We start from the raw sequence: 27,252 nt of genomic DNA on the forward strand, positions 1-27,252 counted from the left end.
AAGGAAAATATACATATCGCCTATTTCAGTGCCCCTTGGCGATCAGACAAAAAGTGTTCTCTATTAATAGCCCACCCCCTCTGTTGGACATAAACCTTCACTAATGATCGCTCTGGGCAATAAATTGAATAAATACGGTATATAACTATATTGTAGCGTTACCAGTACCAGGCAAGATGTGGGTTTGGTAACCGGCTCTTTATTTCACAAAACAAGAGCTCAACATATGAGCCAACACGCTAGATCACTCTTTCCCCCCCTCCTGCTGCCTTAACGGCCTCGCGAGACAATCGGAAACTACTGAAGTCTAACAACATACGCGTTACTAATTTAAATAAACTATATGTCAAATAACATAAATAACAAGTTTATCAAATCATCTGTGTCACTCCAAATCATAAAATCTCCTGACTCTAGAAGTCATTGAATGGAACTGATTGTCAGTGAGGCTCCAATTATTCCACAACCATAGTGCGCCCTCATGCGGTTTAAAGTGAAAATAACATGTAAAATGATCAACTATACTAGTAAGTCCGTAATGTGTTAATGATCAAGTAAACATTTGTGAAAAATTTTACATACAAGTCGCTCCTGGCCCCGTGGGCCACATCCTGCCCACGGGGCCGTTTAATCCGGTCCGCCAAACCTGAATAAGTTGTATTAAACATTTTTTTGGCGTCATTTTTCCTGCAATGACTATGTTTCCCCAGTAGATGGGGAAGCGCCCACCCACGCATTTACTCCCGGAAGCCGTGTCAGAAAGCTCGGTGCACACTCACAAGTGCGTGTACGTACTAATTAGTACGCACTCCGTGCTCTATTTCCATCAGTGCCGAATTTCGAGTGTGGGCTGTGACGTCAGCATTCTTGTAATTCGCACGCTGAGCTTTAAGATACAGTTTTACGCTAATGCCACCCACAAACCTTCTCCTGGAATCCTTCCATTAAAATGAGTGGCCCAAGGAAAAGAAAGGTGGACACTGAGTGACGAATAATAAAAGAGTGGACATGTTGGCTTGACCTACGTGTGTGAGCAGACGTTCAGCCACATGAACGTCACCAAAGCCCGTCACAGATCTACAAACCGGATTCGGTTGAAGTTGGGAAATTGTGTAAAATGTAAATAAAAACAAAATACAACGATTTAAAAATCCTTCTCAACCAATATTCAATTGAATACACTACAAAGACAACATATTTCATGTTCAAACTGATAAACTTAATTGTTTTTTGCCAAATAATAATTAAATTAGAATTTCATGGCTGCAACATGTCCAGTAGAAGTTGGGACAGGTGGCAAAAAATACTGAGAAACCTGAGAGAAGCTCATCAAACACCTATTTGGAACATCCCACATGTGATCAGGCTAATTGGGAACAGGTGGGTACCATGATTGGGTATAAAAGGAGCCTCCCCAAACATGCTCAGTCATTCACAAGCAACGATGGGGCGGGGTTCACTTTGTCCACAACTGCATGAGAAAATAGTTGAACAATTTAAGAACAACATTTCTCACAGGAAAATTGTGAGGAATTTAGGGATTTCAACATCTACGGTGCATAATATCATCAAAAGGTTCAGAGAATCTGGTGAAATCACTGCACGTAAGCGCCATGGCGAGAAACCAAGACTGAATGACCGTGACCTTCGATCCCTCAGAAGGCACTGCCTTAAAAACCGACATGAGTGTGTAAAGGATATCACCAAATTGGCTCAGGAAAACTTCAGAAAACCACCGTCAGTAAATACAGTTCGTCACTACATCAGTCAGTGCGGGTTAAAACTCTACCATGCAAAACAAAAGCCGTTTATGAACAACATCCAGATACGCCACCGGGTTCTCTGCGCCCGAGCTCATGAAAAATGGACTGATGCATAATGAAAAAGTCCTGGCCTTTTGGGCCATGTTTGCTGCCTTGCACTACTCCTCCTGTATTTTTGCGCTATATTCTGACTGTCTGCTATATGCACAATCTATCTATCTATCTATCTATCTATCTATCTATCTATCTATCTATCTATCTATCTATCTATCTATCTATCTATCTATCTCAAACTCATAAACTTTATATATATATATATATATATATATATATATATATATATATATATATATATATATATATATGTAATATGTCTTGTCATCATGGGATAGTAGGAAACGCAATTTCGATCTCTTAGTGCAGAGGTGTCCAAACTTTTTTTAGTGAGAGCCAAATACAGAAAAATAAACAAAGGGCCGGGCCACACACTAGAGGTGACATACTGACACATGAATACTGTGTATTGTGAAGAACATTGCACTCGGTGGGAGCAGTGATGCTGTCCTTTGGATTGAAGGATGATTGACATGTCAGGAGAAAGTTTGGCGGTTGAGACACGAAGGACTTCACAGAGATGGCTATCAGTTATTCTGGTTCTCAGTCTGCTTTTGTTCTGATTGAACAGAGAAAATGTTTGTTCACATATGTATGTCGAGCCGAACAGGCTCATCATTCTTTTTGCGTGGCTTCTCATCAGAGGAAACTTGGCATTATCCAAACTCTGATAGAATTCGGGGAGGGGGAAAAGCTGATGCTGACTCTTCAGAGAATCATCACATTGAATTTCAATCAGCTCTAACTGCAGACTCTCTTCCACTTCTTCTGCATCCACCAGGAAGGGGGTCGAGAACAGCTTGATTTGTTTTTCAATGGCAGAAAAATCTTGGAAACGATGGTTGAATTCCGTCATGAGAGAGGAAATCACAGACACATATTTCTCCTTTTTAGCAGAAAGGTCGGCTTTTGGAAAAGCAGACTTCATTTCAGACAGCGCAGGGAAGTGTGCAGCATTAAAACCTCGTAGTTGTGTCTCAAACAGGCGGAGCTTTACGCAGAAGGCTTTCATGTGCGCATGCAGGTGTGGCACCAGCTGTTCTTTGCCTTGTAGGTTCTTGTTCAGTGTATTCAGATGATGCGTAAGATCAACTAAAAATGCCAGGTCTGCCAGCCACAGAGGGTCACTTAACTCATGAAGAGGTCGGCCCTTCTCTTTTAAAAACTGGTCAATTTCTCATCTCAGCGAAAAAACCGCTGCAGCCCAGAGCCGCGGCTGAGCCAGCGCACATCAGAGCGGTAGAGTAAATCCCCGTATTCAGCATCCACATCAGATAGGAAAGCCTGAAATTCTCTGTGGTACAGTCCTCTCGCTCGAATTACGTTGACAGTTTTTACGACAGTGTTCATCACATCGCCCAGCTGGACAGTCTTGGCACACAGTGCTTCTTGGTGGATTATACAGTGCATCCTAACAGCCTCACCTCCGCTCTCTTTTACCTTGGCGCACACCAACGATGCCATTCCTTTGCGCTCGCCAGTCATGGCCGGAGCTCCGTCCGTTGTTATTCCACAGAGCTTTTCCCATTTAAGCCCCATCTTTTCAACTGCCTCTGACACAGCTTAAAAAAATAATATTTTCCCGTCGTTGTGCCTTTTAGGCTCATCATATCAAGCAGCTCCGTACAGCAAAAATTATCATCTACTCCCCGCAAAAAAATTAACAGTTGCGTGGTGTCTGTGGCATCTGTGCACTCATCGCATGCTATTGAGTAAAAATCAAAAGCACAAGCCTTGTCTCTCAGTTGGAGTTTCACGTTAGCTGACAAGTCCTCAATTCTCCGCACCACTGGATAAGCTCACATTGTTGAAATCCGGCACTTTTTCTGGGCACATTACTTCTGTGACTTTGATGAGGCACTGCTTTATGAAATCACCGTCTGAAAACGGTTTACCGTGCTGGGCAATAAGTTTAGCGACTTCATAACTTGTTCTTGTGGAGTTTTCCTGTGTTTTGTTGGCACGAAAAAAAAAAACTGCTGTTGAGCTTGCAGGCTAGCTGCCATTTGCTTAACTTTCTGTGCTCGTTCAGCACCGGTGTACGATGTGTAGCTCTGATGTATGGTCTCATAGTGCCGACGGACATTATACTCTTTCATCACAGCAACATCTTCATTACAAATCAAACAAACACACTTTCCGTTGATTTCTTTGAAGAAATACTCATTTTCCCAGCGTGTTTGATATCTTCTACACTCACTTGCTATTTTGCGTTTCTTTGGTGCAGCCATTTCTGGTGACTAGCGATAAAAGTTTTTCTTCGCTTGATTTCGTTAGTTTGGCGGGCTCCATCTAGTGTTGAAACTGAGAAGTGCAACATAGTTGAGCTCAAGCTTCTTGTGCGGGCAATATTCAATTATGTTTTCAGAATTTGCTGCGGGCCAATAAAAACTCGACTGCGAGCCGCAGTTGGCCCGCGGGCCGTAGTTTGGACACCGCTGTCTTAGTGTGTCTTGACGTGAAGAAATTGATAATAAAGCAGACTTTGACTTGGACTTTTGTGGTTTGATGAGTCCACTTTTCAAATTGTTTTTGGAAACAATGTCGTGTCCTCCGGACCAAAGAGGAAGCGGACAATCCGGACTGTTATCAACGCAAAGTTCAAAAGGCAGCATCTATGATGGTATAGGGGTGCATTAGTTCCCATGGCATGGGTGACTTAAATTTCTGTGAAGGCAACATAAATGCCGAAAAGCACGTATAGATTTTGGACGTCCAAGCGACGTCTTTTTCATGGACGCCGCTGCTTATTTCAGCAAGATAATGCCAAGCCATATTCTGCACACGTTACAACAGCGGCAGACCTGTCTCCCATTGAAAATGTGTGGCGCATTATGAAGCGTAAAATAAGACAGGGAAGACCCCGGACTGTTGAACAACTGAAGTGGTTCATCAAGCAAGAATGGAAAAGAATTCCACATGAGAAGCTAAGAGAATTAGTCTCTTCTCTTCCAAAACGGTTATTGAGTGTTATTAAAAGGAAAGGTGATGTAACGAAGTGGTAAACATGCCCTTTCTCAATTTCTACTGCACGTGTTGCAGCCATGAAATTCTAAGTTAATTATTATTTGAAAAATAAAATAAAGTTTATGAGTTTGAGCCGATCTGAACCCGAGTGGTGTTCTATTATTGGACTTCTGTGCTCGACACGGATTTTCTATAATGAACACTATGTTCAAACATAAGGGTGTCCATGTGTGCACTTGGCACCAGGACACCCTAGGCCGTAGTTCGATGATCGACTTTTTAGTCGTGTCATCGGATTTGCGGCCGCATGTTTTGGACACTCGGGTGAAGAGAGGGGCGGAGCTGTAAACTGATCTGAGCTCCGATGGTGGGGGAAGATGCCGGTCCGACCTGGCAGACCCAAACGCTCTGTGAGGGTCTGCTGGGAACGTCTGGCAGAATCCCCTTTCAGGAAGAGCTTCACCTCCCACCTCCGGCAGAGCTTTTCCCGCGTCCCGGGGGAGGCGGGGGACATTGAGTCCGAGTGGACTATGTTTCGCGCCTCCATTGTTGAGGCGGTCGACCGGAGTGACCGTTAGGTCGTTGGTGGCTGTCGTGGCGGCAATCCCCGAACCTGCTGTTTGACACCAGCGGTAAGGGATGCCGTCAAGCTGAAGAAGGAGTTCTAACGGGCCGTTTTGGCCTGCGGGACTCCGGAGGTAGCTGACAGGTACCGGATGGCCAAGCGGAACGCGGCTTTGGCGGTTGCTGAGGCAAAAACCCGGGCGTGGGAGGAGTTTGGCAAGGCCATGGAGAATGACTTCCGGACAGCTTCGAGGAAATTCTCGTCCATCAGGAGGGGGAAGCAGTGCACCATCAACACTGTTTACAGTGGAGATGACGTGCTGCTGACCTCGACTCGGGACGTTGTGAGTCGGTGGGGAGAATACTTCGAAGACCTGCTCAATTCCACCTACACGCTTTCCATTGTGGATGCAGGGCCGGAGACTCTGAGGCGGACTCTTCGATCTCTGGGGTTGAAGTCACTGAGGTAGTTAAACTCCTCGGTGGCAAGGCCCCGGGGATGGATGACATCCACCCAGAGTTCTTAAAGGCTCTGGATGTTGTGGGGCTGTCATGGCTGACACGCCTCTACAACATTGCGTGGACATCGGGGAAGGTGCTTCTGGATTGGCAGACTGGGGTGGTGGTTCCCCTCTTTAAGAAGGGGGACCAAAGGGTGTGTTACAATTACAGGGGAATCACACTTCTCAGCCTCCCTGGTAAGGTCTATTCAGGGGTGCTGGAGAGGAGGGTCCTTCGGGAGGTCAAACCTTGAATTCAGGAAGAACACTGTGGCTTACGTCCTGGCTGTGGAACAGTGGACCAGCTCTACACCCTCGGCATGGTTCCTCGATGGGACATGGGAGTTCGCCCAACCAGTCCACATGTTTTGTGTACTTGGAGAAGGCGCTCGACCGTGCCCCTCTGGAAGTTCTGTGGAGGGTGCTTCGGGGAGTACGGGGTGCCAAGCCAACTGATAAGGGCAGTTCGGTCCCTGTATCACCGATGCCAGAGTTTGGTCCGCATTTCCGGCAGTAAGTCAGATTCGTTCCCAGTGAGGGTTGGACTCCGCCAAGGCTGCCCTTTGTCACCGATTCTGTTCATAATCTTTATGGACAGAATTTCGAGGCGCAGCCGAGGCGTTGAGGGTGTTCGGTTTGGGGACCTTAGCATGGCGTATCTGCTTTTTGCAGACGACGTGGTGCTGTTAGCTTCTTCAGGTCGTGATCTCCAGCTCTCACTGGAGCGGTTCTCAGCCGAGTGTCAAGCCGTCGGGATGAGGGTCAGCACGTCCAAATCCGAGTCCATGGTGCTCGCTCGGAAAAGGGTGGAATGCCCTCTCCGGATCGGGGATGAGATCCTGCCCCAAGTGGAGGAGTTGATGTATCTTGGGGTCTTGTTCACGAGTGAGGGCAGGATGGAGCGCAAGATCGACAGGCGGATCGGTGCAGCGTCGGCAGTAATGCGAACTCTGTACCGGTCTGTCGTGGTAAAAAGAGAGCTGAGCCAAAAGGCAAAGCTCTCAATTTACCGGTCGATCTATGCTCCTACCCTCACCTATGATCACGAACTATGGGTCGTGACCGAAAGAACGAGATCCAGGATACAAGCGGCCGAAATGAGTTTCCTCCGCAGGGTGTCCGGGCTCTCCCTTAGAGATAAGGTGAGAAGCTCGGTCATCAGGGAGATACTCGGAGTAGAGCCGCTGCTCCTCCACATTGAGAGGAGCCAGATGAGGTGGCTCGGGCATCTCATCAGGATGCTTCCTGGACACCACCCTGGGGAAGTGTTCCTGGCATGTCCCACCGGTAGGAGACCCTAGGTTCAACCCAGGACGCGCTGGAGAGACTATGTCTCTCAGCTGGCCTGGGAACGCCTTAGGATCCCCCGGGATGAGCTGGATAAAGTGGCTGGGGAGAGGGAAGTCTGGGAGTCCCTCCTTAAGCTGCTGCCCGGCGACCTGACCCCGGATAAGCGGATGATGATGGATGGATGGAGTTTGAGCATTAAATATGTTGTCTTTGTAGTGTATTCAATTGAATATAGGTTGAAAAGGATTTTCAAATCATTGTATTTTGTTTTTATTTACATTACACAATTTCCCAACTTCAACCGAATCCGGTTTATAGGTTAACGGACCGACACATCGGCTCTGTCCAAAGAATTATCCATCCATCCATCCATCCATCCATCCATCCATCCATCCATCCATCCATCCATCCATCCATCCATCCATTTTCTGAACCGCTTAGTTCCCACGGGGGTCGCGGGCGTGCTGGAGCCTATCCCAGCCGTCATCGGGCAGTAGGCGGGGGACACCCTGAACCGGTTGCCAGCCAATCGCAGGGCACACAGAGACAAACAACCATTCGCACTCGCACTCACACCTAGGGACAATTTGGAGTGATCAATCGGCCTACCAAGCATGTTTTTGGGATGTGGGAGGAAACCGGAGTGCCCGGAGAAAACCCCGGAGCACATGCAAACTCCGCACAGGGAGGGCCGGAGGTGGAATCGAATCCGCGCCCTCCTAACTGTGAGGCGGACGTGCTACCCAGTGCGCCACCGAGCCGCCGTCCAAAGAATTACCACAACAAATTTGACTCCAGCCCATGATGCACTACCAAAAAAGGGAGACCAACAAAACTATTGATTTCTTTATTTAGATGTATTTTTTCACTGATTCTTCAAGATGCTGTATTTGGTCAGAATGTTTGCCATTTGATGTGATTTCGCCTCACTAGATGAACATATTTCATAAATCTGACCTGCAGGCGCTGAAGTGATGGAAACTATTATTCATAATAACAGTGTCGTATTTAATGAGAATCACTGAGTAGTTTTTTTGGTGAAATATTTTTTTAATGCTGTTAATAAATGCAATTGTTTTCAAAAAGCTTTTTTGAACATCCATGCTTTACTACCTACTAAAAGTAAAAACCTTTTATGCAATAACCTTTACATGTCATTTGTATTACTTCACCCAAACACTACATCCATCTGCTCCTGGTTCGGCCCGCCGGTCAAAATTTGGAACCCATTTTGGCCCGCAAGTCAAAAAGTTTGCCCACCCCTGGTCTTACCAGATTCTTAAACACTGACTGATGATGATGATGATGATGATAGAACTTTATTCATGCCACAGCGGGGAAATGTACTACTTGTCACAGTGGCGTAAAAGAGTGCAAGAATACAAGAGACAAGTGCCAAATGTAAAAATGGATAAATAACAGACAAGGACAAAGACAAGTCTCACAAGTAGCGGTAGGGACGAAACACGTGATCAGGTGCCACGCATGTTGTAGAGTCTGACAGCAGTGGTAATGAAGGACCTGCGGAATCTTTCCTTCCTACATTGAGGGTGCAAAAGTCTGCCGGTAAAGGAGCTGCTCAGGGACCACACAATCTCATGGAGGGGGTGAGAGGTGTTGTCCATGATGGATTTAAGCTTAATAAACGTCCTCCTCTCACCCACAACCTGTATGGAGTCCAGGGGACAGCCCAGGACAGAGCTCGCTCTCCTGAGCACCTTATTTAGTCTCCCCCTGTCCCGGTCCGTACTGCTTCTACCCCAGCAGAACACAGCGTAGAGGATGGCTGAGGCCACCACAGAGTCATAGAAGGTCCTGAGGAGAGCCCTGCACACACCAAAGGACCTCAGTCTCCTCAGCAAGTGGAGGTGACTCTGGCCCGTTTTGTACAGGGCGTGGGTGTGATCAGGCCAGTCCAGTTTGTTGTTAAGGCGAACACCCAGGAATTTGTGGTTCTCCACTACCTCAATGTCCGATCCCTGGATGTTCACCGGAGTGAAGTAGGGTGCTGTCCTCCCGTAGCTCACAATCATCTCCTTCGTCTTGCTGGTGTTCAGCTGAAGGCGGTTGCTCACACATGGTGAGGTGTATGCATACTTGGGTCACTGAATGCTTGAGGCTGTACAACATCAATGGGACTCTGAGAACCTTCATCGCCAACTCGATGAGACAGTGGAAAACCACACTTGAAGCCAATGGCAAGCCACTTGCACACGTGACCATCAAATGTGGTATATACCAAGGAGACGCTCTGTCCCCAATGCTGTTCTGTATAGGACTGAACCCCCTCAGCCAAATAATCAACAAGACGGGCTATGGATACCAACTCAGGAATGGGGCCACCACCAGCCACCAGCTACATGGATTACATAAAGCTGTACGCTAAGAACAAGCGGGACATTGACTCCCTGATCCACACTACCAGGATCTACAGCTCTGACATCGGAATGTCATTCGGACTTGAGAAATGTGGCCGCATGGTGACTAAAAGAGGAAAGGTAATCCACACAGAGGGGGTCTCACTCCCAGAAGGAACAATAGCAGACATTGAGGACAGCTACAAATACCTTGGAATTCCACAGGCAAATGGCAACCTTGACGAGGAAACAAGGAAAGCAGACACAGCCAAATACCTCCATCGAGTAAGGCAAGTCCTAAGAAGTCAGCTCAACGGCAAGACCAAGTCCCTAGCCATTAACAGCTGCGCCCTACCAGCAATCAGGTACTCTGCAGGAATCATACGGTGGCCAAAGGAAGATATACAGACCACAGATATCAAGACACGGAAGCTCCTAACCATGCATGGAGGGTTCCATCCCAAGTCCAGCACCCTGAGACTGTACACTAGCCGTAAAGAAGGAGGCCGAGGACTAGCGAGCGTGAGAGCCACTATCCAAGACGAAACATCCAAGATCCATAAGTACATCAGGGATAAGGCCCCAACGGATCACGTGCTCAGTGAATGTCTCAGACAATGGGCATCAAAGGAAGATGAGGTGCTGGAGGGACCGTCATGGGAGGACAAGCCCCTACATGGGATGTACCACCGAAACATAGCTGAAGTGGGTGATATCCAGAAATCCTACCAATGGCTAGAAAGAGCTGGTCTGAAGGACAGCACAGAGGCACTGATCCTGGCTGCACAAGAACAGACCTTGAGCACCAGAGCAATAGAGGCCCAAATCTACCACACCAGACAAGACCCCAGGTGTAGATTGTGCAAAGAAGGTCCTGAGACAATCCAGCACATAACTGCAGGGTGGAAGATGCTGGCAGGTAAAGCATACATGGAGCGCCATAACCAAGTAGCTGGAATAGTGTACAGGAACATCTGTGCAGAGTATGGACTGGAAGTGGGAAACACCTCCAAAGGTGGTAGAGAATGACCAAGCCAAGATCCTCTGGGACTTCCAGATCCAGACAGACAGAATGGTAATGGCGAACCAACCGGACATTGTGGTGGTGGACAAAGAGCAGAGGAAAGCCGTTGTGGTTGACATAGCCATCCCAAATGATGGTAACATTAGGAAAAAGGAACATGAGAAACTTGAGAAATATCAAGGGCTCAGAGAAGAGCTGGAGAAGGCCTGGAGAGTGAAGACTTCAGTGGTACCTGTGGTCATTGGAGCACTAGGGGCAGTAACCCCAAAACTGGAGGAGTGGCTGAAACAGATCCCAGGAAAAACATCCGACATCTCAGTCCAGAAAAGTGCAGTACTAGGAACAGCAAAGATACTGCGTAGAAGCCTCAAGCTCCCAGGCCTCTGGTAGAGGACCCGAGCTTGAAGGGAAAAAGAGACCACCCACGGGGGGTGAGGAAAAAGTTATATATATACATATATACACTGCTCCAAAAAATATATCATGAAAAAGTATACGAGTAGGGTGTTCAACTAATCACTTGAATCGTCTAATTAACTCGAAACACCTGCAAGGGTTTCCTGAGCCTTGAAAAACACTCACCTTGGTTCAGTAAGCTAAATCACAAGTATGGGGAAGACTGCTGATCTGACTGCTGTCCAGAGGACCATCATTGACACTCTCCATCAGGAGGGTAAGACACAAAAAGAAATTTTTCAAAGAGCAAGCTGATCACAGAGTGCAGTTTCAAAGCACATCCACAAAAAGTCTGTTGGAAGGGGGAAATGTGGAAGGTAACGGTGCACAACCAACAGAAATGACCGCAGCCTTAACAGCATTGTGAAGAGTCGCTTCCAGAATTTGGGGGAGCTTCAAAGACAGTGGACTGAAGCTGGAGTCCAGGTATCAAAAGTCACTGTTCACAGACGTGTCCGGGAAATTGGTTACAATAGCCGTATTCCCATGGTCAAGCCACTTCTGAACTCAAGACAACGGAAGAAACGTCTGACTTGGTCTATGGAAAAGAAGCACTGGACAGTTCCAGAGTCGTCCCAAGTCCTCTTTTCAGACGAAAGCAAGTTTTGTATATCATTTGGAAGTCAAGGCGCCAGAGTCTGGAGAAAGGCTGGAGAGGAGCAAAGTCCAAGCTGCTTGAAATCCAGTCTGAAGTTCCCACAGTCAGTGATGGTTTGGGGAGCCATGTCAGCTGCTGGTGTTGAGTGGACCAACACCAGCAGTTGACATTTCATCAAGTCCAGAGTAAATGCAGATGTGTACCAAGAGATTTTAGAGCGCTACATGCTTCAGTCTGCTGAAAAGCTCTATGGAGATGATGATTTCATTTTCCAGCATGATCTGGCACCTGCGCACAGTGCCGAAACCACCAGTAAATGGTGTACTGACCACGGCATTACTGTCCTCGATTGGCCTGCCAATTCCCCAGACCTGAACCCCATAGACCCAACAATGCAAATGAGCTAAAGGCCGCTATGGCAGCATCCTGGGCATCCCTAACACCTCAGCAATGCCTCCATGCTACGTCGCATTGATGCAGTAATCCATGCAAAAGGATTCCCAACCTAGTAGTACTGAATGCATTAATGGACATTTTCAAATGTTTGATTTTGTTTTGCTGTTATAAATATTTTTTTTTACTTGGTCTGAGGAAATATTCTAATATTTTGAGATAGGCTATTTGAGTTTTCTTAAGCCGTATGCCATAATCAGCAATATTAAAAAAATAAAAGGCTTGCAATATTTCAGTTGATTTTCACCAATCTTCAATGATATATACGTATATACCGTAATTTTCGGACTATAAGTCGCGTTTTTTTTCATAGTTTGGTTGGGGGGGCGACTTATACTCAGGAGCGACTTATATGTTAATTTTTTTCGCAAAATTTCAAAATCAAAAAAATCCGTTATGTGGTGAAACCGTGATAAACGAACCGCGATGTAGCAAGGGATTACTGTCATTTGACCTGCAAGTGACGTCAGCAGTGCGGCGGTTGTTTACATAAGGACAAAGGATTCTATCACGGGATAATGAAGATGACGAAGGGCCCCACGTTTGAAAGATTTATTGATTTGGAGTGACACAAGGTTTGAAAAACGTATTTATGTTATAGTTATTTGATATATTTTATTTCGTGTGTATCGTTACAGTTCAGTAGTTGTTGGCTCGTTGAACTCTTGTTTTGTTAAATAAAGAGCCGTTTACCAAACCCACGTGTTTCCTGGTACTTTGTTAACGCTACAATATAGTTGTATACTCGATCTGTGCGGCGCGCACGCGGCGTTGTTGACATAAAGGACGAGGAATTTGATCGATGATTTAATGATTAGGAGTGACACAGAGGGTTTGATAATATTGTGGTTATATGATAGTTATTTGACATATACTTTATATATCGTTATATGGGTCTGTGGAATAATTAGAAATGCAACTTACGAGTCCGACGTCAGCGGCACATATGTGGCGCATACGCGGCATTGTTTACATAAAGGACGATCGATGGATTTAATGAATTGGGGTGACACAGATAAACGTGTTATTTATGTAATACTTATTTGAATAACTCCGAATGTTACTCAGGCCCGTGCTCAGCTCCTCGTTTGTGTATATGTCACGTTAGCATACCTTATCATTTAGCCTGTTGTTGCTGGTTCATGTCTGTTCTTGGTGTTGGATTTTGACAAATAAATTTGCTCCAAAAGTGCGACTTATACTCCGGTGCGACTTATATACCGTATTTGCCGGTGTATAAGTCGACTCGGTGTATAAGTCGATCCCCTAAAATTCAACGGAAATTTACGATTTTATGATATATCCTTTGTATAAGTCGAGCTCAATTGTTGCATTATATTAAACTTCAAAATTCAATCAGAAATATGCGAAATTTATTGACGAAATGTGTTCAAATTCCGGAAGGCCGGGCGCATGCGCAGTGGCCGGAAATAGCTCCAGCCGAGCGGATCGGCTGTTTATAAGCACCACAGAGGAGATCGCGGAGCCTCAATCGACTTCCAGCGGCCGGCGAGCTCGCGCACGCTGCCCGGCACCACCGGGAGGCCGGAAATAGCTCCAAGCCAAGCGGATCGGCACTTTATAAGCACCGCGGAGGAGATCACGGAGCCTCATTCGACTTCCAGCGGCCAGCGCACTCGCGCACGCCGCCCGGCACCACCGGGAGGCCGTGCACACGCGCCAAGTGGCCGGAAATAGCTCCCGCCGAGCGGATCGGCTCTTTATAAGCACCGCGGAGGAGATCGCAGAGCCTCATTCGACTTCCAGCAGCCGGCGAGCTCGCGCACGCCGCCCGGCACATCCGGGAGGCCGTGCGCACGCGCCAAGTGGCCGGGAATAGCTCCCGCACAGCGGATCGGCTGTTTATAAGCACCGCGGAGGAGATTGCGGAGCCTCATTCGACTTCCAGCAGCCGGCGAGCTCGCGCACTCCGCCCGGCACAGCCGGGAGGCCGTGCGCACGCGCCGGGTGGCCGAAAATAGCTCCGGCCGGCGGATCGGCACTTTATAAGCACCGCGGATGAAATCGCTGAGCCTCATTCGACTTCCAGCGGGCCGCGCACTCGCGCGCGCCACCCGGTTCAAATTTTCTAAGTGCCAACGGCTCTTGCGCCATAAAGAGTCCGCCTCGGCTAGTTCCCCATGTCGGCCAGAACAAGTGAAAATTCGGCCTCTTCCCCTGGAAGTCCGGCCAAGTTTGGCGAATATTTTCTAAGTGCCAACGACTCAACCGCCGTAAAGTGTCCGCCTCGGCTGGTTCCCCGTGTCAGCCACCACAAGTGAAAATTCGGCCACTTCCCCTGGAAGTCTGGCCAAGTTTGGCGAATATTTTCTAAGTGCCAACGACTCAACCGCCGTAAAGTGTCCGCCTCGGCTGGTTCCCCGTGTCAGCCACCACAAGTGAAAATTCGGCCACTTCCCCTGGAAGTCTGGCCAAGTTTGGCGAATATTTTCTAAGTGCCAACGACTCAACCGCCGTAAAGTGTCCGCCTCGGCTGCTTCCCCATGTCGGCCACCACAAGTGAAAATTCGGCCTCTTCCCCTGGAAGTCTGGCCAAGTTTGGCAAATATTTTCTAAGTGCCAACGACTCAACCGCCGTAAAGTGTCCGCCTCGGCTGGTTCCTCCGGTCGGCCAGAACAAGTGAAAATTCGGCCTCTTCCCCTGGAAGTCTGGCCAAGTTTGGCGAATATTTGCCAACGACATTCATTTAGACATGGCGATTGAATGTTTACGTACCGGTAGTTATTGTCGTTGCTTGACGCACGATGACTCGCACATTCGCTCAATACCCAGTACTTTCCCCTAGCAGTCATCGTCGCTGCCTGGCTTTCGATGTCCGTTATTGAGGTGAGAATATTTGAAATTGTTGCTGAGGATGCGTGTTAATGCGACGAACGCTTTATAATGATTCAGTTTCTCGCTGTTTGATGAGCCTGACGGACGCACCAGTATACGTATATATATATACAGTGGAGCCTTGGTTTTCTAACGTCCCGGTTCTTGAACAAAAAAACAAACAAAAAAAAAAAAAAAAAAAGAGATTTTTTTGCTTCGGATGTCGGACGAAATTCGGTTGCCTCGCAGGATGAGCCGAGAGGACCCGCATGCCAACTGACTCCATTCGTTATTACACTCTGAGGATTGCATCAACTCTAATCATGCATTTTTGCTTCGGTTGTTGAACAAAATTCGGAGGTCGAACCTCGCGAGATGAGCCGGGAGGACCTGAGAAAACCCGACTGCGCGGCCCAGATGCCTACTGACTCCGTAGTTATTGTATTTTTGTTACTTTGAGGTGTGTATTAACCCTTAATCATGCCTCCAAAGAAAGCAAGTGGGAGCAGTAAAGCCATCCTAAAACACAAAGACACTCCTAAAGCAATGCAACAGTGAGCGCCCGGCGCGCTGTGGTTAGGCGATCGGACCAAATCAAGCTCCCTGCGCACTTAGGTCCACTTAAATTTTGGAAAGTACATCAGGACTTTAAAAATATTTTCTAAATTTCACAATAATGCACCAAGCGCAGTGCAGTTGCGTTCGGCGGTGCGCTGCAGTTACCCGATCGGACAAAAATGCGCAAATGAAAAAAATGCTTAAAAAAAAGCCGTTTTTTTTTTTTTTTTTTTTTAATTGGAACGGATTTTTTTTCCCCCCATTATTTGTAATGGGAAAACATGACACGGAATTCGAACGATTCACTTCTCGAACAGCCTTCCGGAACGGATTGTCGTCGAAAAACGAGGCTCCACTGTATATATAGCAAACGTTTTTGCTAATCTTTCATTAAATTTGTATAGCCCTTTTCAAAAACCCAAAGACGCTTACAGGGAACAAGGCAAAGACGTACAGGAGGGGAGGGCGACGGGGAAGAGCCAGTGGGATAAAGTTAAGAAGAGGAAACCAGTTATGGGTAGGTGAGGTCATAGGCTTGAGAAAAAGTAAGTTTTTAGACGGGACTTAGATATGGGGAGTGTGGGTGAATCACAGACAGACTGAGGGAGAGAGTTCCAGAGTCGGGGTGATGTGCAGGAGAAGGCTCTGTCGCCGAAGGATTTGAGCTTAGATTTTGGGACTGTCAGACGTGAAGTATTGGAGGATCGGAGGGGACGGTTGGGGCGGTAGGGGACAAGGAGGTCGGATAGGTAAGTGGGAGCCAGGTGGTGAAGGGCTTTGAACGTGAGGAGGAGTATCTTGAAGATGATATGCTCCTTAATGGGGAGCCAGTGAAGAGAGTGGAGAACAGGAGTGATGTGTTCACAGGACCGGGTGTGGGTAAGGAGGCGGGTAGCAGAGTTTTGCACTAGTTGAAGTCTATGGAGTGAGTGAGCAGTGATTCCAGTGAGAAGGGAGTTGCAGTAGGCAAGCCGGGATGAGATGAAGGCGTGGATGAGGGATTCGGCGGCAGGGAGAAAGAGGCAGTGCCGGATTTTGGCGATGTGTCGGAGGTGGAAGTAGGAGGTCTTAACAACTGAGCTAACATGAGGGTGGAAGGACAGTGTAGGGTCGAAAATAACGGCAAGGTTGCGTGCCAGAGGGGAGGGAGTGATGCTTGAAGAGTCAATGGTGAGTGTGATGGATCCAGTTTTGTTAAGGGAGGATTTAGTGCCTATGAGGAGGAGCTCCATTTTGTCATTGTTGAGTTTGAGAAAGTTGTGGGTCAGCCATGTTTTTATTGTAGAGATGCAGGTTTCAAAGTGGGTGAGGGGAGGGTTTTGGGTTGGTGTGGTGCGTATATAGATCTGGGTGTCATCAGCGTAGCAGTGGAAGTCCAGATTGAGTTTGCGGATGACATTACCAAGGGGAAAGAGCTAACAGATGAATAGGAGGGGGCCAAGAACTGAGCCTTGGGGGACCCCCTGTGTAACTGGGGAGAGGATGGGTGTGTGGCCAGAGAGAGAGATGAACTGATTTCTGTTGGCGAGATAGGAGGTGAGCCAGTCGAGTGCAGTGCCCTCAACATCTAGTTGCCGCAGGCTTTGAAGGAGGATGGAATGGTTCACAGTGTCAAAGGCTGCGCTAAGGTCGAGTAGTAATAGGATGTTGAGGGCACCAGAGTCTGCAGAAATGAGGAGATCATTGGTGACTTTAACAAGAGCTGTTTCGGTGCTGTGAAGTGGGCAGAATCCGGACTGGAAGGGTTCATAGAGGTTGTTGGACTGGAGATGGGTGTGGAGTTGGGCGGAGACAATGCGTTTGAGGGTTTTGGAAAGGAATGAAAGGTTGGAGATGGAATGGTAGTTGGAGAGGTTGACTGGGTCCAAGGTGGGCTTTTTGAGGACGGGGGTGATGTCTGCAAGCTTATAGACAGTGGGAAAGTGGCCAAGTGATAGAGACTGATTAAAAAGGGTGGTGAGGTGAGGGAGGAGGACAGGGAGGCAGGCCTTAGTTAAGGTCGTTGGAAGGGGGTCGAGAGAGCAGGTGGTTGTCTTGGATACGGTGATGGTGTCTAGGATGGTGGAGGAGTTGACAAGGGAGAAGGCAGTGAGAGAGGGGAAGGGCGGGAGGTCAGGAAGGGGGGGCAGGAGAGCAGGGGAGGTGGGGGAGGAGGATTTATTGATGGTGTTGGTCAGAGAATTGTTGATTTGGGCAATTTTGTTGTTAAAGTTGACAAGGAAGGAGTTACAGAGGGTGTGTGAGGAGGGTGGCTTGGTGGCCGGTGGCTGGACCAATTTGTTGACGGTGGAGAACAGTATGCGGGGGTTCTGGTTGGTGTTATTAATGAGAGATGAGAAGTAAGCAGATTTGGCAGCAAGAAGAGCATCACGGTAGGAGATGTGTTGTTTGAAGGTTTCAACATGAACAGTGAGGCGGGTTCTTTTGTGGAGGCGTTCAAGTTGACGGCCAGTTTGTTTCATGGAGCGGAGTTCTGGGGTGTACCAAGGTGCAGAGTTAGTGAATATAACAGGAAGTTTTCCAGGGGGCTAGGGAATCAAGGGAGTCAGAAAGGATGTTTTTGAGCATGGTGGCGAGGTCATCAGGGGAGGAAGAAGTGGGGTCGGAGGGAAGGGCAGAGGATAAGAGCTGGCAAAGCGTGGGTTTACAGTCTTAATGTTGCGGTAGGAGATGGTGCATTTTGTGGAATTATGAGGCGAGGGGTGAGGGGCGGAGAAGAGGATGCAGAGATGATCTGACAGTGGAAAGGCGAGATGACGGGGGTTGGATGTGAGTGGAAAGGAGGAGCATACTATATGCTGGTTGGTCGCTGTTACTTTTTTTCCTTTGTCTTTTTGCTTTGCTTTGATGTGCTTTGATGGCTTTTATCTTTCGCACTTTCTGGCTTTCTTTGTGGCGCCGTTGTGTGGCAGCCTTATGAGAGCCTATCGAGTTGCACTCATGTCATCCGTGTGTCTGTTGTATACACGCTCTGTGGTATGGATACTGCTGGGGCCTGAATTTCCCCACCCCCGGGATCAATAAATGTTCAATCAATCAATCAATCAATCTAGGGTGTGGCCTTTGGTGTGGGTGGGGAAGTTGATGTGCTGGGTGAGATGGAAGCAGTCCAGAAGGGAGATGAAGTCGGACGTCAGTGGAGCAGTTGGCTGGTTGATGTGGATGTTGAAGTCACCGATGAGTAGGACGCGATAGGAAACTGAGGATATGATGGTGAGGAGTTCAGAGAGTTCAGAAAGAAAAGACGGATGTGACTTTGGGGTGCGGTAGATGAGAACAGCAGTAGTAGAGTTGGGAAGGGAAAAAGCAAGATATTCAAAGGATGAAATAGATGGGAGGTTGAGGTCCAATTCAGTGATGGGTAGGGACGGCTTATGGAGAACAGCAATGCCATCCCCTCGCCCAGAGAGGCGGGGTTTGGCGATGTAGCTGTAGTTGGACGGAGTGGCTTGGTTGAGAGTAAAAAAATCCAGGGGCTGTTGCCATGTTTCCCAGAGAAGGAGCAGATCCAAGTTATTGTCCAATAGTAGTTAAAAAATAACTGGTGATTTGTCCAGCAGCGCGGGGGAGATGGATGTAGGAGCGGGGGGAGCGGAGGTTGTTAGTACGGGAGGTGGGGGTGACGGGGGGCGAGAGGTAGTCCAGAAAGAGGGGATGGGTGAGCCATCAGGGAAATGTCGGTTAAAAGATAGTCCAGAGCTACGGTGGATGTCGCGGCGATGGCAAAGGATCCCAGCATTGCTGGCAGCTGAGGCAGTGGCAGCAGGGAGACGCTGATTATAGTTGAGGTGATGAAGCAGCAGTGTAGACAAATGGCCGAGAAGTTGGTGGAATAGAAGCCCGGAGTAGCAGAAGTGATAGTTCATGGAAGAGATGAGACGTGACAGCAGCTCGGAATAATCCAGATAAAATGCTAGAAGTGGCTAGTAGCTAGTTAGCTAGAAGTTGGTAGGCAGTGAAATGCATGGAAGCAGCAGTGGACCGAGTAGTGATGTTGGTGGAGTGGGTGGTGGTGTTGGTCGATCCCGACTGTACCCGCACAAACGGCAAGCCCCAGTGTGTCATAGCGGCACACCGCCAAGCCACGACCAGTGAGCTCGCAGTGAGCGGGTGCTCACCCCGAGGACGCCATCCGAGTGGCCAGAAAGTTGGGTTAAAGCTGTTTGCTGAGCCAAGAGCGAGCAGCTATAGGCTCAGAGCCGGGAGGTAGGAGGGTCCGGTGGTGGTCTGGCTAGCTGGCTAGCGCAGCTCGGCGTCCGAGGGAGCGAGCAGAGCTGCAGAGATACACGGTGGGCAGGTGAAAAGGCAAGAAAAATAAAATAAAAAAACGGGCACACTTAAAACGGGAAACACAAAACAAATAGCGGACAAACAAGTAGTGGACACAGTTCGGGGCAGAAGCGGCAGTCAACAATCCAGACGCCAGCGTTGCTCTAACCCGGATATATATATATATTGGCGAAAACTTTTGCTGAGTAGGCCCTAGATCTATCTAACTAAATAACTCGTCTACAAGTGATGAAAACCCAATCGCAAATTTACATTGTGGTGGTGTAAAAACACTAGTTCTCCGCGCGAGTTAACAAGTGGAAATGATGTGACGAAAGTAGCGCCAAAATGCTGCCGAAAATAAGGCGGATGTTGTCGCATCACTGCTGCCAGTGAGTTAGGTTTACAAAGGCAAGCCGATTTCCGTACTCACAGCTTAACAAATTTTGCCTTGAGATGTGCCAAAAGATGCCGTCGCGGCGTGTGGGCGAATGCTCGCGAGTCGCCGAGGCTAATGTTGCCCGCTTCCATACTATATATAAAAAAGCAAATTCTCAACGGATTTACACTATTCACGAAAATGATACTTTCAACGGAAAAAAACACGGAAATCCGCGGTTCCTCGGAACATTCTCATCCCTGGATAGATACTTTACGTATTGATCCCAAGGGGGATATTCAGTGTTCTAGCAGCATTCTTACCGTAGAGTGGGTACCGTATTTTTCACACCACAAGGCGCACTGGATTATAAGGCACACCCACATAGAATTTTTCATTTTAGAAATTATTTCATATAAGGGCACACCGGATTAAAAGGCGCATAAAATAGAAGCTATACTGCAACAAATTGAGGTTGCGGTATGCATCCACTAGCCAATAACCAATGAGCCCTCTGTAAACAATCGCGTTTCTTAAACTACAGTATTTATTCTAATTATCGCCCATATTCTAATAATCGCCCAGTGTGTGTTAGCAATGACATAAATAAAAAACACTGATACCTTTAACCATCGCCCAAGCTGCTAAAAATTCCCCCCAAAACTTACGTTTTCCTCCATGACCGCATGCCGACGTCATTGCGCAAGTTTAAATATGACTGATTTGACAGCACGTCGAATGTCCCTTTTAAATTGTTTTTTCTCTATAAACTATGATACAATTACACTCGTCACTTCGCTACAATATCTTCACACAATTACGTTATCGGGGTGTGCGCTCGAACAAGAAAATCGCAATAACATGACGTGCAGAACATGTGATGTGCGACGGTAACGTGTCGCATCGATGGAGCATCAATTGACGCACCCCGCTGTTAGATGTAGATCAAAACAGCTGCTGTTCTAGTGTTTAGAACACCAATGAGATGCAGGTATTGCATACTACATAAGGAAAATATACATATCGCCCATTTCAGTGCTCCTTGGCGATCGGACAAAAAGTGTTCTCTATTAATCACCCAGGTTGGACATAAACCTTCTCTAATTATCGCCCTGGGCGATAATTTGAATAAATACGGTACTGGTGGTTTTGGCACTGTGGGTAGGTGCCAGATCATGCTGGAAAATGAAATCATCATTTCCATAGAGCTTTTCAGCAGACGGAAGCATGTAGTGCTCTAAAATCTGTTGGTATACAGCTGCATTTACTCTGGACTTGATGAAACGCCCTGGGCGATAATTAGAATAAATACGGTATCCCCTATAAAATGATCGGAAATAACTAAAGTTCGATCTAACACATTGCATGTGCTCCTCAGGCAGTCCTGTCTACATTCTACCGTGGCACCATTGAGAGCGTCCTCACCAGTTGCATCGCTGTTTGGGGTGGTAACTGCACTGAACAGAACTTGAAGGCCCTGCTGCGCATAGTGAATACGGCTGGTAAGATTATTGGTGCTTCGCTCCCCTCCCTGAAGGACATTTACACCTCCCATCTCGCCCGCAAGGCAACCTCGATTGCGAGAGATGTGAGTTACTCGGCTCACTCTTTGTTTGACCTTCTGCCCTCTGGGAAGAGGTACAGGGGCCTGCGCTCCCGCACCACCAGACTCGCCAACAGCTTCTTTCTCCAGGCTGTTAGGACCCTGAACTCGCTACCCCCTTCTGCGTAGCGTGCGGCACTGTTGCGCTATTTTCTGGTATGTCTGCTGTACGCTCACTTGCTCCTTTTTTTTTGCTCCTCTTATTTATTTATTTGTTGTGTTATTTATTCATTATTTATTCAGCACGCTGTTGTTATACTTGTTTACTTGTTTGTCTGTTGTGGGCCATGTCTTGTCACCGTGGGATAGGGGGGAACAACATTTCGGTTTCTTTGTGTGTCTTTGGCATGTGGAGAAATTGACAATAAAGCTGACTTTGACTTGACTTTGGTACTGCTTACATACGTTTCCCTTCCATATCGATCCATAAATTTCCCGAAAACAAAAAGGAGCAGCCTATTTTGAAATGAAATAGCCTCGTGCGTATAGCAGCTATCATTATAGCATTAGCCATCCGCAAACTCCCATCTTTATCTCCTATAATGTATTAGTCTGTCTATCTGTATGTCTGCTCTGTCAGGCTGAGTTAATGTCATGTCTAATGTCTATTTGTCTGTCTGTCCTGTCTATGTTCTACGTCACGAGAACAACGGATACAATTTTGCTCCGGCTAATTCCGACTGGTTTTACACTGGGATGTTGGTATATATGTCTATATCTTTAGTGTTCATCAAACTGGTACTGTCCTATCTAGAAGAAAAAAAAAAAAAAAAAAGAGCCTCGGCTTGCAGACTCCCATGAGCCTCAGCAAAGTGTCGTGGCAGCCCCCTGTAAACAATCACATTTCTCAAACTATTTCCTATAAAATGATTGGAACGGACTAAAGTTCGATCTAACACATTGGTACTGCTTAACTATGTTTCCCTTCCTATCGATCCGTAAATTTACTCGAAACATTAACGGAGCAGCCTATTTTGAAATGAAATAGCCTCGTGCGTATACCAGCTATCATTATAGCATTAGCCACCCGCAAACTCTTATTTTTATCTCCCTATAATGTATTAGTCTGTCTATTTGTCTGTCTATCTGTATGTCTGCTCTGTCAAACTCCCATGAGCCTCAGCTCGCACTCTCCCATGAGCCTCAGCAGTGTCGTGGCAGCCCCCTGTAAACAATCACGTTTCTTAAACTCTCTCCCATAAAAGTGATCGGAACCGACTAAAGACTGATTTAACACATTGGTGCTGCTTATTTATCATTCCGTTGTCTATTGATCCGTAAACGTACTCGAAAACATTAACGGAAGAGCCTATTTTGAAATTAAATAGCCTCACGGGTAATGAGGGGAAATGAGAAACCTTGAGAAGAGACCACAGATGGGAGGGTCCCTCTTCTAGGATGACCAGGCTGCAATGGATGCAGAGAGGACACATAGTACAAACAGTGTAGACAAAAAAGGTGTGGCAAGCGGGATGTTATTGCACAGTAATGACTCTGAGACTCTAAGAGTGGTGTGAGTTCATCAGAGCGACAGCCTGGGGGAAGAAGCTGTCTCTGTGTCTGCTGGTTTTAGTGTACAGAGCTCTATAACGGCGTCCGGAGGGGAGTAGTTCAAACAGGCTGCAACCTGTATATCCTTTGTATAAGTCGAGCTCAATTGTTGCATTATATTAAACTTCAAAATTCAATATGCGAAATTTATTGACGAAATGTGTTCAAATTCCGGGAGGCCGTACGCATGCGGCTGTTTATAAGCACTGCGGAGGAGATCGCGAGCCTCATTCGACTTCCAGCGGCCGGCGAGCTCGCGCACGCCGCCCGGCACCAACAGGAGGCCGGAAATAGCTCCAAGCCGAGCGGATCGGCACTTTATAAGCACCGCGGAGGAGATCGCGGAGCCTCATTCGACTTCCAGCGGCCGGCGAGCTCGCGCACGCCGCCCGGCACCAACGGGAGGCCGGAAATAGCCCCCGCCGAGCGGATCGGCTGTTTATAAGCACCGCGGAGGAGATCGCTGAGCCTCATTCGACTTCCAGCGGCCGGCGAGCTCGCGCACCCGCCCGGCACATCCGGGAGGCCGTGCGCACGCGCCGAGTGGCCGAAAATAGCCCCCGCCGAGCGGATCGGCTGTTTATAAGCACCGCGGAGGAGATCGCTGAGCCTCATTCGACTTCCAGCGGGCCGCGGACTCGCGCACGCCGCCCGGCACATCCGGGAGGCCGTGCGCACGCGCCGAGTGGCCGAAAATAGCCCCCGCCGAGCAGATCGGCTGTTTCTAAGCACCGCGGAGGAGATCGCTGAGCCTCATTCGACTTCCAGCGGGCCGCGCACTCGCGCACGCCGCCCGGCACATCCGGGAGGCCGTGCGCACGCGCCGAGTGGCCGAAAATAGCCCCCGCCGAGCGGATCGGCTGTTTATAAGCACCGCGGAGGAGATCGCTGAGCCTCATTCGACTTCCAGCGGGCCGCGGACTCGCGCACGCCGCCCGGCACATCCGGGAGGCCGTGCGCACGCGCCGAGTGGCCGAAAATAGCCCCCGCCGAGCAGATCGGCTGTTTCTAAGCACCGCGGAGGAGATCGCTGAGCCTCATTCGACTTCCAGCGGGCCGCGCACTCGCGCACGCCGCCCGGCACATCCGGGAGGCCGTGCGCACGCGCCGAGTGGCCGAAAATAGCCCCCGCCGAGCGGATCGGCTGTTTATAAGCACCGCGGAGGAGATCGCTGAGCCTCATTCGACTTCCAGCGGGCCGCGCACTCGCGCACGCCGCCCGGTTCAAATTTTCTAAGTGCAACGCACAATGAGATGCATGAGAAACGGCCTTGGTTACCATCACATTTGAAGCGATGAATACGAAGTTAAATTTTATGACTCGGTTTATAAGTCGAGGTCGATTTTTTTCGGTCGATTTTGGATCGAAAACGGTCGACCAATACACCGGCAAATACGGCATATTGTTAATATAGTAGGTGGCTACGTCTTACCAGATTTTTGTTGGTGTGCCTCGAGATTTTTTCTAATGAACAGGTGTGCCGTGAATGAAAAAAGGTTGACAAACACTGCTTTAGGACAAGGGTGAAAAAGTATAATTTCTATAATTGTGCAAAAATGGGCCAAAATTGGACATTAGAAAATTCTGTTTTTCTGTTGAGTTTAGACCAGGGGTGGGCAAACTTTTTGACTTGAATTGGGTTCTAAATTTTTACCGGGGGGGCCAAACCAGGAGCAGATGGATGTAGTGTTTGTGTGAAGCAATATAAACGACATGTAAAGGTCATTGCATAAAACATTTTGGTCTTTAGTAGGTAGTAAAGCATAGATATTCAAAAAAGGCTTTTTTAAAACAAATGCATTTATTAACAGCATTAAAAAAATATTTCACCCAAAAACTGCTATCAGTGATTCTCATTAAATACGACACTGTTATTGTGAACAACAATTTCCATCACTTCATCACCTGCAGGTCAGATTTATGAAAAATTTTCATTTTTTGAGGCGAAATCACATCAAACGGCAAACATTCTGACCAAATACAACATCTTGAAGAATCAGTGAAAGAATACATCTAAATAAAGAAACCAAAACGGCAACACGGTGACAGATATCTGAAAATTAGAGCAGAGCTTTAACTCACAAACACCTGGTGACAGAGGTGAGAAAACGGGAAACACTTCCTTAAAGTCGGCCTTAAGAACATTGAAAGTTAAGATTAGTCGAAAACAGGTGGTGCATCAATGTCCTTGAGCATCCTGTATTGTTTGAAAATGAGAATGGTCGCTAGTTTCAATCTCTGCTATTTGTACAAATTATATTCAAAATGCATTTTTTTATTTATTTTTTTTACAACAAACTTGAGAAACTCCCCTTCATTTTCAGTGGGAACAGTGTTGTTGGTCTCACTTTTTTTTGCTAGTGCATCATAGTCTGGAGTAAAATTTATTGTGGCAATTCTTAGGATAGAGCCGAGGTGTTGGTCCGTTAAACTAGATCTGTGACGGGTTGATGTTGATGTTCATGTGGCTGAACGTCACGTCGCATAGGTCGAGCAAAACTGTCCACTCTTTTTTTAAACACTCGGCACTCAGTGTCCGGCTTTCTTTTCCTTGGGCCACTCATTTTAATGGAAGGATTCCAGGGGAAGGTTTGTGGGTGGCTTTAGCGTAAAACGGTATCTGAAAGCTCAGCACGCGAATTGCGACAATGCTGACGTCACAGCCTACACTCTAAATTCGGCACTGATAGAAATAGAGCATGGAGTGCGGCGTGTCCATACTACTAAGTACGTACACGCACTTGTGAGTGTGCACCGAGCTTTCTGACACGGCTTCTGGTAATAAATGCACGGGCGGTTCCCTAACTACTGGGGAAACGCAGTCATTGCAGGGAAAATGACCGTTAAAAAAATGCTTAATAATACCATTTATTCAGGGTTGGCGGGCCGGATTAAACGGCCCCGTGGGCCGGATGTGGTCCGCGGGCTGTAGTTTGCCCATGTCTGTTTTAGACTATGACTGCAATGGAGTTGTTTTCCATCTAGATCAAACGGGCCTTTTTATTTTTTCAGTCTCAATGATGCTTTGGAGCCATTTTGTTGTCATCGCTTATGACAAATAAAATATCAAATTCTTCTCCAGGGCTCATGAGTGTGCAAAGTTTGGTGAGGTTTCATGCGTAATTAAGGTGTCAAAATGCAATCCTTTACGGACGAAAAAAAAAAAAAGAATCCCTACAAAAACAATGGGGACCACACAACAGTATGTGGTTGAGTTTGAATAATAATAATTTCTCCAAAAATGATAGGGACCTCGCAGCAGTCACTGCTCTGGCCATAACAATTTCTACAAAAACAATAGGGACCTCGCAGCAGTGGTTACTCCGGACCCTAAAAATCAAGGATGTATGATCTGTATTATGAGCACCTGAAAAAAAAAAAAAAATTTGAGTTGAGCAAGTTTTATTTTCAACACACATGCATTGGCTTTACATTTTGAGAACAGTCACCACTGGCATAAGCATCTCGTACTCAGCTCAGCGGTTGGAAACCTTGGCCACAGTTTCAGAATGGGCAGCGGCTGCTTTCTGGACTTGTTGACATTCAGATTTGATTGCTGCAATAGTCTTATATTTATTTATTCACGTACGTATTTACAGTGTAGCAGAGAACCGTGATAAATGTCATGTCACATTTTACGTGGATGCCACCCAGTGTCCAGATTGAGCAACTAAAGTTGAAAAACTAATGTTAAATTGAAGAACTATTCTCACACATTTTCTTATACTGAATGAAATTGAAAATTATTAATTTCATACTCATCAGTATCAGTACATAGTACTGTAAACCAGTGTGTGCGTATATATGTATGTGTGCGCGCGCGCGTGTGTGCGTGCGTGCGTGTAGACACATTCATGACAAGGATTAATGTCTTTCATTGATTAAAAATTTCATACACTTCATTAGTTATATGCATTGCCAGGGTGGCAAGTTGCTGATGGTGTGGGGGTACACTCGCCTGACTTGTGT

The 27,252-nt window shown here is 47.3% G+C and overlaps 1 protein-coding gene across 26 annotated transcripts in view; it reads right to left on the minus strand.

The window, feature by feature from the left end:
- The window catches only part of pknox1.1 (pbx/knotted 1 homeobox 1.1), a 90,306-nt gene that overhangs the window by 25,580 nt on the left and 37,474 nt on the right, over window positions 1–27,252 (minus strand). The window lies entirely within an intron of this gene.

The sequence above is a fragment of the Syngnathus scovelli genome, chromosome 8, assembly GCF_024217435.2.
Source record: "Syngnathus scovelli strain Florida chromosome 8, RoL_Ssco_1.2, whole genome shotgun sequence".
NCBI lineage: Eukaryota > Metazoa > Chordata > Actinopteri > Syngnathiformes > Syngnathidae > Syngnathus > Syngnathus scovelli.